The sequence below is a fragment of the Dermochelys coriacea genome, chromosome 4 (genome assembly GCF_009764565.3).
Source record: "Dermochelys coriacea isolate rDerCor1 chromosome 4, rDerCor1.pri.v4, whole genome shotgun sequence".
Taxonomy (NCBI): Eukaryota; Metazoa; Chordata; order Testudines; family Dermochelyidae; genus Dermochelys; species Dermochelys coriacea.
In genome coordinates, this window is record NC_050071.1 from 136,799,055 (window position 1) to 136,819,768 (window position 20,714).

The window sequence follows — 20,714 nt, forward strand, 5'->3', positions numbered from 1 at the left end:
TACCTGCTCCAGTTTGAATTCATCCTTTTTAAACATGGGATACCAGAACTGCACACAGTATTCTAGGTGAGGTCTCACCAGTGCCTTCTATAATGGTACTAAAACCTCCTTATCCCTACTGGAAATGCCTCTCCTAATGCATCCCAAAACCGCATTAGCTTTTTTCACAGCCATATCACATTGGCAGCTCATAGTCATCCTATGATCAACCAATACTCCAAGGTCCTTCTCCTCTTCTGTTACTTCTAATTGATGCGTCCCCAACTTATAACTAAAATTCTTGTTATTAATCCCTAAATGCATAACCTTACACTTCTCACTATTAAATTTCATCCTATTACTATTACTCCAGTTTACAAGGTCATCCAGATCCTCCTGTATAATATCCCGATCCTTCTCCGAATTGGCAATACCCCCCAGCTTTGTATCATCTGCAAACTTTATTAGCACACTCCCACTTTTTGTGCCAAGGTCAGTAATAAAAAGATTAAATAAGATTGGTCCCAAAACCGATCCCTGAGGAACTCCACTGGTAACCTCCCTCCAACCTGACAGTTTGCCTTTCAGTAGGACCTGTTGCAGTCTCCCCTTTAACCAATTTATCCACCTTTTGATGTTCATATTGATCCCCATCTTCTCCAATTTAACTAATAATTCCCCATGTGGCACGGTGTCAAATGCCTTACTGAAATCTAGGTAAATTAGATCCACTGCATTTCCTTTATCTAAAAAATCTGTTACTTTTTCAAAAAAGGAGATTAGGTTGGTTTGGCACAATCTACCTTTTGTAAAACCATGTTGTATTTTGTCCCATTTACCGTTGACTTCAATGTCCTTAACTAATTTCTCCTTCAAAATTTTTTCCAGGACCTTGCATACTACTGATGTCAAACTAACTGGCCTGTAGTTACCCAGATCACTTTTTTTTTCCTTTCTTAAAAATAGGAACTATATTAGCAAGTCTCCAATCATTCGGTACTACTCCTGAGTTTACAGATTCATTAAAAATTCTTGCTAATGGGCTTGCAATTTCAGGTGCCAATTCCTTTAATATTCTTGGATGAAGATTATCTGGGCCCCCCGATTTAGTCCCATTAAGCTGTTTCAGTTTTGCTTCTACCTCAGATATGGTAATATCTACCTCCATATGCTCATTCCCATTTGTCATGCTACCATTATCCCTAAGATCCTCTTTAGCCTTATTAAAGACTGAGGCAAAGTATTTGTTTAGATATTGGGCCATGCCTAGATTATCTTTAACCTCCACTCCATCCTCAGTGTTTAGCGGCCCCACTTCTTCTTTCTTAGTTTTCCTCTTATTTATATGGCTATAGAACCTTTTACTATTGGTTTTAATTCCCTTTGCAAGGTCCAACTCTACTCGACTTTTAGCCTGTCTCACTTGATCCCTACATGTTCTGACCTCAATTAGGTAGCTTTCCTTGCTGATCCCTCCCATCTTCCACTCCCTGTATGCTTTCTGCTTCTTCTTAATCACCTCTCTAAGATGCTTGCTCATCCAGCTTGGTCTACAACTCCTTCCTATGAATTTTTTCCCCTTTCTTGGGATACAGGCTTCCGATAGCTTCTGCAGCTTTGATTTAAAGTAATCCCAGGCCTGCTCTGCCTTTAGATTCGTAAGTTCAGTCCAATCCACTTCCCTAACTAATTTCCTTAATTTTTGAAAGTCAGCTCTTTTGAAATCAAAAACCCTAGTTGCAGGTTTATTTTTGTTAATCCTTCCATTCAGTTTGAACTGAATTAGCTCATGATCACTTGAGCCAAGATTGTCCCCTACAACCATTTCTTCTATGAGGTCCTCGCTACTCACCAAAATTAAATCTAAAATGGCATCCCCTCTAGTCGGTTCAGCAACTACTTGATGAAGGAATCTATCAGCTATCGCATCTAGGAAAATCTGAGCCCTATTATTATTACTAGCACTGGTCCTCCAGTCTATATCTGGGAAGTTAAAGTCTCCCATGATCACGCAGTTTCCATTAATATTTACTTTATTAAAGACATTAAAAAGGGCTCTATCCATATCCATATTAGATCCCCCCCAAGCACTATCGTAGGAGAGGTTTTACTAGTTTTCTTCCCCAATGTAATTTTTGCCCAGACGGACTCTGTCTTATCCATTGCATCGCTTCTTATTTCTTTACATTCTACCTCATCATTGATATACAATGCTACTCCACCACCTTTACCTTTGTTTCTGTCTTTCCTGAACAGCACATACCCTTCAATACCTGTAGTCCAGTCATGATTACTATTCCACCATGTTTCTGTTATCCCTATAATATCTGGTTTCACTTCCTGCACCAGTAGCTCTAGTTCCTCCATTTTGTTACCTAGGCTCCTCACATTGGTGTATAAACATCTTAATTTTTGCTGTTTGGCCTCGCTCACATTTTGTACCCTATTAGGCACAGTCATTCTACAGCCAGTATAACCTTTAGACTAGTATCCACACCGCCCTCGCTCCTTATATACATTCTCCTACCCATGGCTGTATCCTTTCTTACTTCATCTTCTTCCCTCTCAATGCTAAAATCTGGCGTGGAGATTTCCTGGACATCTCCCAACCATCTCTCCCTAATTCCTAGTTTAAAGCTCTCTTTATCAGTTGTGCCAGCCTTGATCCTAGAAGTCTATTTCCTTCCCTACTCAGATGAAGTCCATCCCGAGAGAACTGACCTCTGTCCGTGAATGCCTCCCAGTGGCCATACATCCCAAAGCCCTCCTTATAGCACCACTGCCTAAGCCATCTGTTGACAGTCATAATCTTGTCACACCTTTGTTGCCCTTCTCTAGGAACAGGAAGGATCCCACTAAAGATCACCTGAGCTTCAATTTCCTCAAGCGTCTTCCCCAGCCTAACAGTCTCCCTTAATCTTTCCAGCAAGAATCTAGCCGTATCATTTATTTCCACATGAAGGATAATTAGGGGATTCTTTCCCACTCCCTTTAGGATCCTTTTCAACCTCAGGTCTACATCCCGTATCTTAGCACCTGGAAGACAGCACACCCTTCTATTCTCTGGATCAGCTCTAGTTACAAGCCTGTCTATTCTCCTCAATAAAGAGTCCTCGATCACATAGACCTGCCTTTTCCTGGTGATGGTGCTATTCTCCAGTCTCTCCCCTGTTCCCTCTGGCTGCAAGTTCTTTCCATTCCTATTTTCCCTTACAATCCTCTTCAACCCATCCTGTATCCTCCTGGGGCTCATATTTGGTGTAGTCTCCCTTGACTCTTCCACTTTTCCTATAGGACTAGCCTCTCTTCTCTTCTTCCTTACCCTTCCACCTTCAACAAGTACCTGCTGAACCCCTTCTTCATTTTCCAACTCTGCAAACCTATTCCTAAGCTCTATTTCTCCTTCACTAGCCCGTCTTTTCCTCTGCCTGGTTCTTTTAGTCACATGCTTCCACTGACCACTTTCCTCACCCAGTCTCCCCTCAAAATTCCCCAGCCCTGCTTCCATCCATGAGCCTGAGCTTTTCCCTTCAGATACCTCATATCTTTGCTCCATCATCTGCTCAAATCCCTTCCTAAACTCAACCAGACTTTCCACCTGCATCTCCAAACCTCGGATCTTTTCCTCCATCAGCTCTATCAGATGACATTTCATGCAGAAAAAACTCTTACTGGTTCCCCCCTCCAGGATCATGTACATACCACAGCTTCCACATCCAGTCATCCTCAATGTGTCTTCCACTACAGGAGTCACTCCCACAGCTGCCTCTGTATCTGTCATCGCCTTCCCACCTAAATCCTGTTAATCTGGGAAACACAAGTCACACCAAAAAGACTGCCCCTCCCCCAGCAAAAGCAAACCCCAAACAAGCACCACAATACAAACTCCCCTGTTTAGAGCTCTGTTTGCTAGCTCCTGTGCCGCTGCAGCTGTCTGTGATAGATAAACAAACACTTGCACAACTCTGTGTTGACTGCCACCCTTAGGAAAACTACCAGTTAAGGTAATTTACAGAACAGCCTAATGGATAGGTTAGTTAAATGAAGAGGCAATGAAGACGCTAATGCAAGTCGTCACTGTTGATGGATATTCCACCCCACTAATGTGCAGCTAATGAAAATGAACACTCATGGACCCCGTGAAGACATACCATGGCTCCACCCAGACATACCATGGAAGTCAAAACCCAAACCAGGATTTGGTTGGAGCCACGGTCTATTTTATCTGACCCACCAACGTTCATGAGGATCCCAGGAAGAGACCAGGCCCAGAACCTATCTCCAGTTGAGAGATTAGAGCAAGATGCATTGCATTAAGAGGAATAGTACAAGACCTCCAAGTGGGCCTGGTCTGTTTTAGGGTATATAGTGCCCTCAGAAGAGTACTGTGTAATCTTGTTGAACCAATTCAAGCACATGGTACATGGGAAGTGCTAACCCTGTTTACACAAAGGCCTACTTTCATATATAAGGACAGAGTGCATCTGGCCCTAGCACATGGATGGGCTGGTGGCACAAGCAGCCTTCTACCTACCCATCAGCAGGGACTGCATCCTCCTAATACCTCAGTACAAAGAGGGGAGGGACAGAGAAGGGGCATAGCCATAGACTCTTTCTCTGCAGTGACTCACAAAGTTGGCCAGGTGCACCAGATGGACAGCAGGTTGATCCCTCAGGTGGTGCAGCATGCCTTCTCCTCGTGTATGCAGGACCTTGGGGAAGCTTGGTACCTCCAAAACCATAATCCCTTCCCCAGCTTTCCCCTGGGACAGTGGAGTGCTCCATTGCCCTCAATGCTAGCCAGTACCTAAGCAACACAACCTAGCCCTTCATATTGGGAGCTTTTTATAGAGGTAGTTGTGCTTTGAGTATTGCCTCTTTATGTTTTGACATTTGAGCTTTATGATTACAGATGAGCCTGAACCAAAGTACTGTATCCAAGCACCCACAAAGTTTGGGAAAATTCAATCTCAGCTCCAACAACATTACTAAAGGGAAAAGGCAAAAGACTGATTCCTCAACCTTGTCCATAGGTGATGGATCAAACCCAGTTTTTCCTCTTGGGTAGTGGACAACTGATTTCAAAGTACTGTTCTTGTAGGAGTCACCAGGTTACATTGTTACACATAGTCTTACAAGTTCTTTTTCTTAGTGTGTGACCTAGTGTGATGGGTCAGGACTCACCACTGCTGGTGGAGTGGGGAATTCGCTCTCATCAGCTGCTGAGCGCCCTCTGCTCGTGGTGTCTCGCCCATTGTCTGCTCTGCTGATTGAGAACCACCTTGCTCCCCGCTCGGTGGTGTATGCTTCAAGACACTGCCCTCCAGCAGTGTCCACTACTCCATTCTCACCCCCTTCCAAGGGGCGGGGATCAACAGCAGTCCTTTGGTTTGCACCTGCCTCAGTGGCCAACCACAACTCCAAAGTCTAGCCCCTCACCTCAGGGTAAATTGCAGTCTGTCTCGGCCACAGTCCTCTGTGGCCAGGTGCAGTGCAAGGTGGAAGGGGCGGGGGGGGGGCCCAGGGACCCTCTAGCAGCAGCCTCTCTCTGCCCTCCTTCTCTCCCCTCTTGTCCGCTTATCTTCCCTGGGCCGCTTCCCCTTGGCCCAATCACCTTCTCAACCCTTTGTAGCAGGGGCTGCAGCCTTGCAGGTAATTGGGCCAGAGCTCAGCTCAGCTCAGCTCAGCCGTGCCGTGCCGTGCCGTGCCGTGCCGTGCCGTGCCGTGCCGTGCCGTGCCGTGCCGTGCCGTGCCGTGCCAGTCCTCCTCCCTTGCTAGTCAGGGAAAGACTGCCCTCTCCTCTGCTAGGCAGCCTTTATATAGGGCCCAGCCAGGTTCTGATTGGCTACCTCTTCATTCACCCTGATTGGCTCTCCACAGGCCTTTGCTGATTGGCTGCTGGTCTGCACAGCCTCTCTGGTCTGTTCCAGCCCTTTTTCTTATGAAGTGGGGCAGCTGCCCCACTACGCCTAGTTTTTAATCTTGGAAGAAATGCTTCTATTTTTGGTTTGATTATGCAAGGCACTGTACAGGAGAAGCTGTTGCAAGCAGCAGGAAGCTTTGCTCTCTGATAGAATTAGTAGATGGTGCAGAGTTGTTTCCTGGGAACTGGGGACTGGCATGTGAGCTGAAATTTCTAGAACAGAGGTTTGCTTCCATGCTGTTTGTACTGTCTCTGGTCCTGGACTGGTGTATGTATATAAATAGAGCAAATTATACTCAGTATATAGACACCAGCTCACTGATTTCCCCTGGGAAATTGACCTGCAAAGCCCTGGAATTAAAAAAAAATGTAGCCTTTTGCTAGAAGGCAATGTTGGTGTCAGAATGGAATGTTGGTGTGAAAAGTGGGATCGGCTTTCCAAGGTGAGAAATTGTGAACTGGTATTCCTGTGGAACCAAAGTGAAACAAATAACTGGTGCTTGCAGAAATCAAAGTTAGCAGGAGGCACTAAGAGCTAGCTAGAAGGATTTGCTTTTTAGAATGACATATCCAGGAGCCAAAGCCAATATAAAAACATTACTGCTTTCAAAGGCCATTAGTTTACTTTGAGAAGTGATGGCCTTCGTTATTTGTTACTAGTGATATCCACTCATAAAATTAGATAAAGATGAAAAAGAAAAAATCCATAGGAAAACTTTCTAGTCTGTGGACCCAAATAAGGGATATTAAGCAGAAATCTACAAGCTAGAAAACTAATTTTTGAAGCCATTCCATGCACTCAGCTGTTATGGAGTTAGTATTATTAATAATAAAATAAGTCTAACAATAATAATGATGCTCTTATCTAGTGCTTTTCATCCAGGGCTCTCAAAGTGCTTTACAAAGGTCAATAGGGTTATAGCAGAACAGATAACTGACTTTTTTGTTTGGAGTCTGAACTGAAAAATCCAGATGCATTTCTGAATTGAACAAACCTCAAAAGCCAATGTTTGAAGCCATTCCATGCACTCCAGCAAATTCTTCTAGCTAGCTCTTAGTGCTTCCTGCTAGCTTTGATTTCTGCAAGCGCCCGTTATTTGTTTTACGTTGGTTCCACAGGAATACCAGTTCACAACTGAACTGGAAAATCCATTCATGAGTTGAACAAAATATTTTGGTTTGACCCAATATGATTTTTTGCAATTTAAAAAAAAACTAGCTAAAGTTCAAAATGAAACATTGTTTCAAAAGAAAAAGCCAAGCATTTTGTTTAGAAAAAGTGTCAAAATTAGCTATTTTGACTTTTTCAGAAAACAAAACTTTTTTTCAGCTGAAACTATTTGCCAAATTTGACCCGAAATTGTGAACACTTTTGGTCTGCCTGAAAGTGCATTTTCCAGGGAATAAACTATTCATTTGAACATTTTTCCGCAGCTAGAATCAGTATAATTAACCCCACTTCAAATTCTAAAATCTACCCCAAAAGCAACTTTTATAAGAAGATCTTTTTGAGCCTGTTCTTAGAATTTATTCCTGATGCTTTTTCCTTTGTTCCATCACCAAGGCTTGTATTTCACTGAGGGCAGTCTTGCAAAATTGAATTGGCCCACAGTGAATAATATTTTTTAAATACATGAATATAATTTCTCTCTCTCTCTTTTAATCACTCATCATGGCAATGGATGGATGGTGTCTGGACTGGTAGAATTTCATGACAAGTTTACAAGGCTCTTTTAGGGTCTTCCTTGTAATTTTGTCTCTGGCAAGGTACAGGCAGCCCCAGAGCATCCCCTTGTGGCCTGCTGGGGCACTGTAGATGTGCCCCACTTTAATTTTCCTTGGTAAGACAGCAGTTGACTTAATTTGTCCGCCCAATGCAAGAAGAAGCAAACACATTTGTAAACAAAATATGTCCCTTTTAATCAGGTTTCCAGGACAGGAAACATTGTAACAAACAGGTTTCAGAGTAGCAGCTGTGTTAGTCTGTATTCGCAAAAAGAAAAGGAGTACTTGTGGCACCTTAGAGACTAACAAATTTATTAGAGCATAAACTTTCGTGAGCTACAGCTCACTTCATCGGATGCATTTGGTGGAAAAACAAACAAACAAACCCCCTGCTCAAAGCAGGACCAATCCCCAACTAAATCATCCCAGCCAGGGCTTTGTCAAGCCTGACCTTATATCTCTGAATCAGTTTAGGCTTGTCTTCTGGTGTCTGAGAAAGCAGTTGCCACCCATTGCAGCCTACCTGGCTTCTTCTGCTCCTCTCTTTCTCTGCTTTCTGTTCCTGTTTATATGGCTCAGTCCCAGGACAGGGCCTCCTTGATTATCCCCAGGTGGTAGGCTCCATCCTGTCCTTTAAAGTGGTAGTACACTTTGTTCCATGTGCTGCTTTACAGTCTCCAAATAAAGTTGGGTAGAAAGCACATTGTTGTGGTATTACTGGACTAACTGGAAGAAGGAAATGCTGAGAATTTTGAGAGTCTCTTCACATCAGAATTCTATATTCTCACAGTTTCCAGAGACTAGAATAGTTCAGGTTAATACCCGTTTTGAGCTCAATCCTGCAATATGCTGAACCTTCTGGCCCCAAACCAGCAAAGCATGTGAGGTCATGGGAATACATCCTAAATAGAGCCCAGTGAATAACTATTTTTTTCAGGTCCATTTAAAAAAAATCAGTTTGGGTCAAACCAAATCTAAAATTTCAGAATTTATCGGTGAATCAAAGAAGTCCATTTGAGGTCCGTGCTAGAGTGGAAATCTGAACCTGTGTTTTCTATCTCCATGGTGAGTGCTTTAACTGGGCTAAAAATCACAGTGAGTGGGAGAGGGAAGGCGCACTGAAGCAACACTCCTCCCTCTGCCTGTTTTGTGAAGGGCCAAAACTATTTGTCCAAAATCATGAATAGCTTTGGATCACCTGAAACTGTATTTTTCATCAATAAACTATTGGTCAAAAAAAAAGTTTGCCCAACTTTAATGCCACATGCATAAATGCAGGTTGTCGTGAGATTTCAATACGGCAACAATGCAAAGGAATAAGAGCTTTCATCTGCGTGAGAAACAATCCCAAATAATGCCAGGTTAGAGGTCTGCAAAAACAGTAGCATCCTAAACCTACAATGAAGGGCTAGATTATGGAAAGCAGGCACAGCACGCATTGGAGGTTGGAGTGGAGTAGCTTGGGGAGTCATTCCCAGAGCATCACCCCAGTCGTAGCTTCCAGGTGACAAGAAAGTCTTTGCTATTAAAGGTAATAAAGTAGAAGTGGAAAATCATTGTGAGCCAGATTTGAAAAATGACTGCCTTAATTACATTTGAGCTTAATCCTAATTTATTTTGTTCTTCTATAAAGTAAGCTTTAAAGCTCTGAAGTTAATGCTCCATGACAAACTGTGGATTTAGTTTGGGACAGCATTACATTAGAGAGATACAGTTAAGTGAGAAAGATATTCAATAGCCCGACTCTGTTCTCAGCTCTTTCATCCTTAATTACATGTTTTTGGGATGAAAAATACAACTCTAGTCACTCTTGTTATTTCTAAGGGGATGGGAAAGTTAAACAGTTAAAAGAGAGGAAGTAAGTTCTTCAAGCTGATCACAGAGAAAGGATCATGGTCTTGTGGTTAAAGCTAAGGTCTGGGCTACGCTACAGACCTATATTTGTATAATTACATAACTCAGGTGTATGACAAATCCATACCCATGAGCAATGTAGTTATACTTCCCTAACCCACCATTCAGACAGAGCTATGTCATCAGCAGGTAAACTCCCTCCACTGCTTCCCTGACTTCAACAACCTCAGCTCCAGCTCTCTGGCTTAGATTCATCAGACTCCTTCCTCTGCTGCTCTCTGGCCTTCAGCCCTCGACAGTGCTTTGGCCCTACCTCAGGGAGGTCAGCCAGCAAACCCCTCTGCTACTCTCCTGCCTTCCCCCCCGAAACACCTTCTGCTTCCTCCAGGGATGTCCTCCAGTCACTAGCTTCTAGCAGCTATCAATCTGTTGACTCTCAAGCGACCCTCTCCAGCCCCCTTTCCTCACTTCCAGGCGGCTCTGACTCCCTGGGTCTGTCTCTTTTCAGGACCAGGTGCCCTCTTTTAAGTTTAATTGTGAGGCAGCTGATGAGTTCCAGGTGCATAGGACCCTGCTCTCTCTTAAAGGCCCAGTGCCATCCTGTGACACTCAGGTTCAGCTTCAGCCAGCTGGTCTTCATCCTTGATCTTATCATCTCCAAGTATGAGGCCATCTTGATAGTAGTGGTTAGCCTGCTAAGACGTGGGAGGTAATTCGTTGTGACTGATGTATCCAGGCTGGGTTTCTTCAGCATCAGCTGAACTCTTGTGTGTTCAAATGAGAGAGGGAAGATTATTTCTCTGAGTGAATGGTTAGACATGTCGGTCAGGAGTGGCATCCATTGTTCATGAGTCTCTTCCACAAGCCAGGAAGGACATGGATGCCATTCATGTCTTGGGTTGAAATTCGTTTGTGGGTATCCAGAACTTCTTGATGAGTGAATGTATTGAGCTCTGGGAAGGCAGGTGAGCTGTTGGTTGCGGGATGGAGGTGAAGAGGATCCATGCTGTTTTTTAAGGCTTCCCAAATGTGCACAATCTTTTCAGTGAAGTAGGATGAGAGCTTTTCACAGAGCTTGGTGATTGGCTCTGATGCAGATAGTAGGCATTCAGGATTGATGGAGCAATTTACCACCCTGGGTAGCTCTTTGGGGAGAGATTGAGCAGCTTCAGTAGAGGCTGATAGAAAAGTTCTCTGGGCCTGTAATTGAGCCTCAGCATAGGCTTTGAGAAATGTGTTATGTTTCATCCTGTCTGTATCAAACTTTGTTTTTCAATATCAACACTTGAGTTTCCACCCCTCTTTCTTCTTCCAGTGCAGGGTATCAGAAAACCAAGGAGATCTATGTGGGGCAATGGGGATAGAGGGGCCATTTGGGGGCCAGCATGGCAGTAGTCGAGGCTAGTATAGAATGATAGTGATTCAACAGGTCCTTGGTTCTTCATCCTGTGGATGGAGTGAGGCTGTCCTTTAGCAGGTTTTTGAGTCTGTTGGAGTCCATGAGTCTTCACGGTCAAATCAGAAACATTGGTCTTTCTTGTTGCCTAGGAGCTGGACCACTGCCTTAATGAGGTGATGGTCCATCCCAGGCAGTGACTGGGTCATCAATCTTAATACTGAGGCAAAAGATCGGGTTCAGGGTGTGACTGGCTATATGGGTTGGACCAGAGATGACCTGTGAAAGTCCTACATAGGCAAATAAGGGGATGAGTTTTGGGGCATTTGCTTTTGAAGCCTTGTTAATGCTAGTTATCATCCTGGAAGATTTCAAGTTTGGGGTATGTCATCACCATTGCCAGTGAGATATCAAGGAGCTGTTTTATGAAACCTTTCATCTGTGCTCTGTAAATGAGCATACAATCAATTGGAAAGACAAGGTGAGTGAGGTAATATCTTTTATTGGACCAACGTCTATTGGTGAGAGAGACAAGCTTTCAAGCCTACATAGAAACCTGAAGAAGAGTTCTGTGTAAGCTCGAAAGCTTGTCTCTGTCACCAATAGAAGTTAGTCTAATAAAAGATATTTCCTCACCCACCTTATCTCGCTAATATCCTAGGACCTCACAACTACAACAACACTGAAAACATAAAATCTATGTTAACTTTGCCTTTGGAGGCTAAATATTCTAAATATACAAGATATACAAACAATGGGAGGAAACAAGAATTGTTAACCTTAATTGACCTATGGATAAAGTGAAGCACAGAGCGGTTAAGAGAATTTCCCAGGGTCACTCAGACAGCCTGTGGCAGAATCAAGAATTAACCCCAGATCTCCTGGGTTGCAATCCAGTACCTTCACTACAAGACTGTTCTTCTTCAGTGCTTCAAAGTGTCTAACAGATTAAGCTCAGGGCTCTATTCTTTGCAATTTTCAGTCTTAACTGTGTTTATCATCTACTAAATGATTGTTTTTGTGTTGATTTTCTATCCTATGACAAATAAACTTTGTTTTTATTAAAATTACTGGAATTGGTTGGGAAGAAATTTGGGGACAACCAGTTGGGCACTCCAGAGAGCAAACTGGCCTCCTTTATTAAAGGAGCAGGTTTGAGTTAATGAGGTTCTATGTCCTGTCAATGGCTAAACACCCTGCTCCACAAAATAGACAGGCCAGATCAGAGTGGCAATGGAGAGAAAGAAATAGCTGTGAGGAATGAAGCCTCGATATCATAGAATATCAGGGTTGGAAGGGACCTCAGCAAGTCCAACTCCCTGCTCAAAGCAGGACCAATCCCCAATTTTTGCCCCATTTCCCTAAATGGCCCCCTCAAGGATTGAGCTCACAACCCTGGGTTTAGCAGGCCAATGCTCAAACCACTGAGCTATCCCTTGCCCCTGGAAGATATGCTTCTGTTAACACAGCAGAGGTCAAAGAGGTCAAATCTTCATACCATTATGAAAGCTCCAGAGTCAGACTTGAGCTGAAGAGTCTGTTTGAGAAGAGGAGGTGACCTTTACAGAGAAACAAGACTGAAATGAAACAGTATGAAGCATAAAACTAGTGCTGGTTGAGCCACTGCCTGATCCATCTGTCTGACTGGGTTCTCACATGAGCACCAAATGGTGCACAATCTGTGCCACCAACTGAGAACTGAGTGTTAAATGGTGTTCTACCAGCAGAGGTCAGGGGGTGGGCATTTCTTCAGGGCAAGGAATGCCAGTTATGTGCCAAGTAATGTGCTTTGATGCAGATTAGCTCTCAGTTCCCCATCGCTCACTGCAGAGGGTGCTATTTGTCTACTTTCCGAGTGCACGTGAGTTGGTTGCACACAACATTTTTGGTTGAATAATATGAAATTACTAGTGCAACTTCTTCAATGAGATTGAAATGTGCTTTTTGCAGTTAAAATACAAAGAGGCACACACAGATCACCAGGATAAGTTACATTACTTTACTTAAAACCACTTTTGTAGTTTAGCTAATGATAGTCTACGCACCATGGGCCGGGTCCACTTCCAACTCGTTTACTTCAAGGGAGTTACACCAGAGGTGAATAGACCCAATCCTGCAATCCTTGGACTCAGTACAGCAATCATACAGCCTGTTTTGCCTTTTGCTCACACCAGTGTCAATCCTGAGAACCTTCACTGGAGTCAGTGAAATTACACTCCTGTAAAAACAACACAAAAGGGAGGAGAATCAGGCCCATTATTTGGGCAAAACTCTCAGCAGAGTCAGGACTGGTTAGGATTTCAGTAGGCATTCTGCTTTCAGGAAGATGTTCCATATGAATAATAGGAGCAAACTGGACCTCCAGGCCTGTCTAGACTTAAGGTTAGATCTTTGTTGTATTTAATAGGTGTACATAGTGCACCCTGGCCCAGATTTTCCAAGGTATTTAGTAAAGCTGGTTGAAAAATGGAATTTTCATCCCATCAGAAATTCTGAACATTTGAAATTTTGTTTCATTTGGAGTTGGGGCAAAAAATTGAAGTCTCTGCATTTTTACAAAATGATGTATTCCAAAAATATTTTATTCCTACCCTATTCTTAGGTAGAAACATTTCATTTGGACTTTATTTTGTTTTGAATTTGTCATTAATTATAATATAAACTAGAATATAATTAATGTGAATTCCAGGATTGTGACACTGTATCCTATTCAGCCACTCTGCAGCCTATTCAGAGAGTCTGTTGAGTCAGTGTGAAGTGACAGAAACAGCTACAAGCTGGGATGAGAGCTCTTTTTCTTCAGAATATCACCAGATTCAAACACTACTGGGATTTGCAGTCAGTTACTTTCAATTTTAATCATACCCATGCAGTGTGTCATTGCAGTCAGGCATGTATCTCTGCCATTCCAAGAGCCCTAAACCACTGTGATATCAGAGGTAACAAAACCAATCAGCAGCCTTATTCTGAAGCTAATTTTCATGCAACAGTTTCGCTGGTTGTGTGACAGAGACTGCACAGAGGGTGGATTACTTGGCTAAACTGCCACACCCATGTGACAGCCCAGGCTTTCAGCTACTAGTTTATAATATATAATGTATAACATAAAAAGGTCAAAAACAAGATGAAACTTTTTGACCTCATTGAAACACATTTTGATAATTTCCTGCAAAAGTATTGATGAAATCGATACCTTCCCAGGATACGGTTCGGTTAGACAATATTTGACCAGCTCTCGTTTTTAAACATCTAAAGATGCAGATAGACCCTAGTAGGGTTTTCAAAAGCACCTGTAAGGCGGTTAGGTGCCTAACTCCCACTGATTTCAAACGCGAGGTTGAAACTGGGGGGAACGAGACTCCGTTCAAACCCAGAGCAGAGGAACTGTACAGCCCCGTGTGACAGAGGAGAAACTGGAAGTGTGAGAAAAATATTTCTTCAAATTATTAGGAAGCATAAAAATCTTATTTAAAAGTGAGGTGGAAAAACTGTATCTGATCCTAAGAGAAAGGAGAGAGACAGCATCACATTATGCAGCAACCTGGTACCAGATGAGTAAGGGACAGTAATTGTATATAGATACAGGGGGTCACACCCCAGACACAATGTGGGGGTTCTATCCCCTTCCACTGACAGTTATCTGAAGGATCTTGTTTTTCCTTATGTTTTGGCAGCCCCCATATAGCTCGTCAAGCCAACAAAATCTAACTGAATTGAATTGAAATGGAAACAGATTTATTTGATGCAGCAAAAGTCGATGCCAAGGTGCGGTGAACCCCCATCACTTTACACAAGCTTATTCACTCACTCCAGCTTAATTGAATATTATTCTTTTGGAGAGCCGGTTTAGCTCAATGGATGGCATTTCACACTGGAAAAGGGAGGGGGAGTCAGCATTGTATGAATGGGCCCTTCTGCTGAAGATTCGTTGCAATTCACTCACAATTATAGGGGGTGACTCATCCATAGCCATTCTCTATCAATGAGATACACACTCCTTAAGGAAGGTTCCACTGCTCTTTGTTCCTGAGTATGGAACATTTTAAACCATTAGACTGTTGCCAGAAATAAGTGTTATTCAAAGAAATCTCCTTTTATGCAGGGACCACAGCCTAGAACGATTAGGTCACAATAGAAGATGTTCGCAAAAAGAAAAGGAGTACTTGTGGCACCTTAGAGACTAACAAATTTATTAGAGCATAAGCTTTCGTGAGCTACAGCTCACTTCGCTCACGAAAGCTTATGCTCTAATAAATTTGTTAGTCTCTAAGGTGCCACAAGTACTCCTTTTCTTTTTGCGAATACAGACTAACACGGCTGCTACTCTGAAACCTGTCATAATGGAAGATGTTGAGAGTGAAATCTGAAAATAGCCTTAACACTCGTGGCTGCTATGCAACAAGATGGAGGAACAGGTCCTAGCAGTGAGTAGTTCTGAACGTTGTTTTCCCTGATCTTTGAATGCCCTACCGAGAGAGGTTTGGCTTCTGATTAGATGGATCTGAGACTAGGGTATGTAAAAGGAAGGGACTTGACTGAGGAATTTAGGATTATGAAGATTGTAGCAAATCAAACACCAAAATAATTCAGTTTTCTGGTGAAACATTGAGCATTTCTGATGAAAGCACTCCCCATGAAAATTTTTGTTTCATCAAAAACCCAATTTTCTGCCAGAAAAAAAAGTGTTGATAGAAAATTTCCAAACAACTTCAGTCACCTTTAAAGAAATCAGGAGAAATATTCTATGTACATGGGAAGATTTTTAAAGGATGAGATTGATGTGTGGAGTAGATTATCCCACATCTACCTGCAAAAAAGTTCTTAAACCTTCCTCTAAAGCTTCTGGTACTGGATGCTGGCAGAGACTTGCTACTGACTTGGGTCTGATCCAGTGGGAGACTTCCTATGTCATGTAACTATTATGTAAAAGTCAGCAAGGGTTTGTCAAGAACAAATTGTGTCAAACCAACCTGATAGCTTTCTTTGACAGGGTGACAAGTCTTGTGGATAAGGGGGAAGCGGTAGATGTGGTATATTTTGACTTTAGTAAAGCTTTAGATACTGTGTCACATGATCTTCTCATAAACAAACTAGGGAAATGCAACCTAGATTGAGCAACTATAAGGTGGGTGCAAAACTGGTTGAAAACCATTCCCATTATCTAAATCATTGATGAAGATATTGAACAGAACTGGACCCAGAACTGATCCCTGTGGGATCCCACTTCTTATCAGTGGTTCACAGTCATGCAGGAAGGCCATAACAAGTGGGTCCCGCAGGGATCAGTTCTGCGTCCAATTCTGTTCAATATCTTCATCAATGATTTAGATAATGGGATAGAGAGCTAGGAGGGGTTGCAAGTGCTCTGGAGGATAGGATTAAAATTCAAAATGATCTGGACAAACTGGAGAAATGGTCTGAAGTAAACAGGATGAAATTCAATAAGGACAAATGCAAAGTATTCCACTTAGGAAGGGACAATCAGTTGCACACATACAAATGGGAAATGACTGCCTAGGAAGGAGGACTGAGGAAAGGGATCTGGGGATCATAGTGGACCACAAGCTAAATATGAGTCAACAATGTAATGGTGTTGCAAAAAAAGCGAACATCATTCTGTGATGTATTAGCAGGAGTGTTGTAAAGAAGACAGGAGAAGTAATTCTTCTACTCTACTCCGTGGTGATTAGGCCTCAACTGGAGTATTGTGTCCAGTTCATGGCACCACATTTCAGGAAGGATGTGGACAAATTGAAGAAAGTCCAGAGAAGAGCAACAAAAAGGATTAAAGTCTAGAAAACATGACCTATGAGGGAAGATTGAAAAAAATGGGTTTGTTTAGTCTGAAAAAGAGAAGACTGAGATGGGACATGATAACAGTTTTCAAGTTCGTGAAAGGTTGTTACAAGGAGGAGGGAGAAAATTTGTTTTTCTTAACCTCTGAGGATAGGACAAAAAGCAATGGGCTTAAATTGCAGCAAGGGAGGTTTAGGCTGGACATTAGGAAAAACTTCCTAACTGTCAGTGTGGTTGAGCATTGAAATAAATTGCTAGGGAAATTGTGGAATTTCCATCATTGGAGATTTTTAAGAGCAGGTTGGACAAACACCTGTCAGGAATGGTCTAGATAATACTTAGTCCTGCCTTGAGTGCAGGGGACGGGACTAGATGACCTCTTGAGGTCCCTTCCAGTCCTATGATTCTGTGCGTTACAAACTGGCCCAGTACTCCACTGTATGGTCACCAGTTTGATGCGAGTGGACCCAATTGCTGGGTCCCACATGCTTCCAAACCAGCTGGGTCTGAGAAGAGTCTAATCACTGTTTCTAGCACCCAGGCTCTTGTCTGATGCCCTTTCTTGGGACATGGAACTCCACCATTCAGCCACCCTAGACCTTGGCACCAGTGTCTGAGACTGCCAGAGCCTTCCCTACTCACTTGCACATGCTGCCCCAGAATTGTAGCTAGACTGTGGGCACTCAGGGCTTCTAGCTTAACCCCTTTAGAGACAATATGGCAGGAAAGTAGGAAACATAGGCTTAGTAAAGGAATTTCTCGACCTCTGTGATTTTACTCCTAATGCATTTGAAAGCTGCAGACCTTTGAATGTAACAAAATGGATGCATCCTCTCCAGCCTGAGCTCACCCCTTCTGTGCGCCCATCTTTCCTCAGTGTTTCAGACTAGGCAGTGTTCTGCCTGCCCTCTCTCTCCTGCAAGGCCTTCTCCTACTTGCTGATGGTCCATCTCCCTTCACCGAGGGGAGCCTTGCTCATAAATAGTGCCTCCATCTCTATGCAATGTATTCACACTGAGAAGTTCCTGATCCTCCAGGACCCCTATGTAGAAAAAACATTGTTCCATGGGTAGGCCAGTGGTAACAGATAATCAAAGTCAATGGGCCCAGCCTGCAGCTTTTGTGGCTCTCAGTGATAGTCCTTCAATGAGGTGTCAAACACCTTTCCCATCCTCTTCAGCTCTCTGGAGTGCAGTACAATAGGCTGCTATGCAGTGGGTCCAGACTTATGCAAAGTACTTATATTTCCATATTTCCAATTATAACATTCAAAAACCAGTCAGAGAACACTTCAATCTCTTCGGTCACTCGATTACAGACCTGAGAGTGGCTATCCTTCAACAAAAAAACTTCAAAAACAGACTCCAGCGAGAGAACGCTGAATTGGAATTAATTTGCAAACTGGATACAATTAATTTAGGTTTGAATAGAGACTGGGAATGGATGAGTCATTACACAAAGTAAAACTATTTCCCCATGTTATTTCTCCCCCCCACCCCACCCCCCACTGTTCCTCAAACATTTTTGTTAACTGCTGGAAATGGCCCACCTTGCTTGTAACCATGAAAGGTTTTCCTCCTTCCCCCCACCCCTGCTGGTGATGGCTCATCTTAAGTGATCACTCTCCTTACAATGTGTATGATAAAACCCATTGTTTCATGTTCTCTGTGTGTGTATATAAATCTCCCCACTGTATTTTCCACTGAATGCATCCGATGAAGTGAGCTGTAGCTCACGAAAGCTTATGCTCAAATAAATTTGTTAATCTCTAAGGTGCCACAAGTCCTCCTTTTCATATTTGCACACATACTGCAAAATAGAACTCCTAATTTGACGCAGGTGTATCCCACTCTGTCACACTATGGGTATAGCCACATTGCAGCTGGGAACGAGCCTCCCAGGCTGGGTGGACAGCCTCAAACTAGTGGCTTTGAGCTAATGTGTTAAAAAAATAGCAGTGTGGACAGTGTAGCTATGGTGAAGACTCAGGCTAGCCACCCGAGCTCAGACCCAGAGAATCAGGTGGACTTCAGAATCCGAGTTGTTGCCCGACTTACATCATCCACACTGATATTTTTAGTGCACTAGTTCAAGCCCCGGTAGTGCATGTCTGTTCACCCAGCTGGAGGGCTTGCTCCCAGCCACATACCCTCAGTTCCTACAAAAAAATGCTTCAAAATCCCTTTCTTCCCCATGGAAAAGGTGCTGCAAGTGCCTAAACATGAGCTAATGCAAACTACGAGGCCAATCCGCCAAACACTTACTACCAAGCACAATCCATAGGATCAAGAGCATTCCATCAAAGTCACTGAGAAGTCAGTCGGACCCCTCCTGATAGTTCAGCCTGTGCCTATGTCACCATGCTTCTTCCCCCTCCACCTATTGGCCAAGTATGTCCTGCCATGCCCAGCCTCTTTTGAGTAAGTTTATTTTCTCAACATAAGTGTGTAAACAAACAGAAAATAGTCATCTAACTCACCCTTTGCTTTGAGGCTTCCAGGCCACCTTTGCCAGGGGTCTCTTGTGCTCATGCTTCTGGCAGGTTCCCATTTCTAGTCAGCTCTTCTTCCTTCCTAGAGAAGTAGCACTGGAGATGCCTCCCTGAGCTCCTGGTCCCTTGTTCCAGGAACTCACCACAGGAATTAGCTTCAATCTTCCAGGGCTTCCCTTCCCTAGACACAGCTTAAACTCCCCCTTTGCCTGGCCTCTAGCAGCCCTTTATAGGCTCAGTTGTAGCCCTGCCCCTTTTAACTGGCTGGATTGGGCTCATCTGCTCTGACACTGGGGAGCTGGGCCAGGTCTGCTCATAGGGACCAGCTACCCTGTGACAACTTGATAGTAAGTGTATGCAGGACCAGCCCCTAGTAATCCCAGACCACGATATCTGTCCCTATGAAGAAGGAAGGCAGCAGGTGAAGAATGCCTTTCAACTTCCCTAATTAATTTTCCATTGCTAATTGGCATGTGTCCTAATAAAAGTAACATCATGAATCTTTGGAGGACTCTTCATTCCAGATAACTTATATTAAATGCCACCATATGGTAGGTATCATGTTATTTGGGGAGCAGCTGTTATACACCCACTGATTCAAATGGACTTTGCAGTAAATCTGGATACATCATCTCTGTTTTCCTAAAAATGTGAATGAGGAGCGTCAGGCAGGACCATGTTTGGTTTTGGTGACTGTGACCGGGGGTCCCAAGGAGCCGCACTGAGGTTACTCAATTAGGGTCAACTGCAAAAAATGGGGCAGACAATCCCCAAATCTGGTGGATATTCCAATACTTAGATTTACCAAAGCAGCACAAAACAGCTTCTATAAAACCTTATTGGTTACCCAGAAGTTAACAGCACAGTTCCCTTAGAGCGTCCCAGCATCAGGCCTCTACCCATACACCCAAGTCAAACATGATGAGGATTAATGAAAATCTTATTAATCATATAAGAAAGTTCTACCAATCCCAAAGGATCGGACACATTACCTCCCAGGTTAATGAATATTTCAGATCTTACCCAAATACACACTTACAGCCAATCTTTATTAACTAAACTAAAATTTATTTGAAAAGAGAGAGAGTATTGGTTAAAAGATCAGTATACATACAGATATGAGTACAGTTCTGAGATCAGATTCATAGTAGAGATGGTGAGCTTTGTAGTTGCAAAGAGTTCTTTCAGAAATAGTTCATAGGTTATAGTCCAATGTCCATATTCAGGGTGATCCAAATAGGACTCTAGAGATCTCAGTCTTAGGACTTAAGCGTCCCCTGCATGAAGCATCAAGCGGATCTGAGATAAAAAGGTTCAGGACCCAAGACATCTTTATAGAGTTCCAGGCCTTCTCTTAGCAGCATGGAGTCCTTAAGCGAACAATAGGCAATCACTGAGGCTTTGAAGTAGATCTATTTCCTAAGCATCTCCAGTAATTAACTACATGGATTAATATAATTTATCCATTAAGCAGTTTTTCACAGACTTTAAAGAGATGTAGACAATGACATTATTTCACCCAAGAATTCATCTAAATGTTAATATTCCCT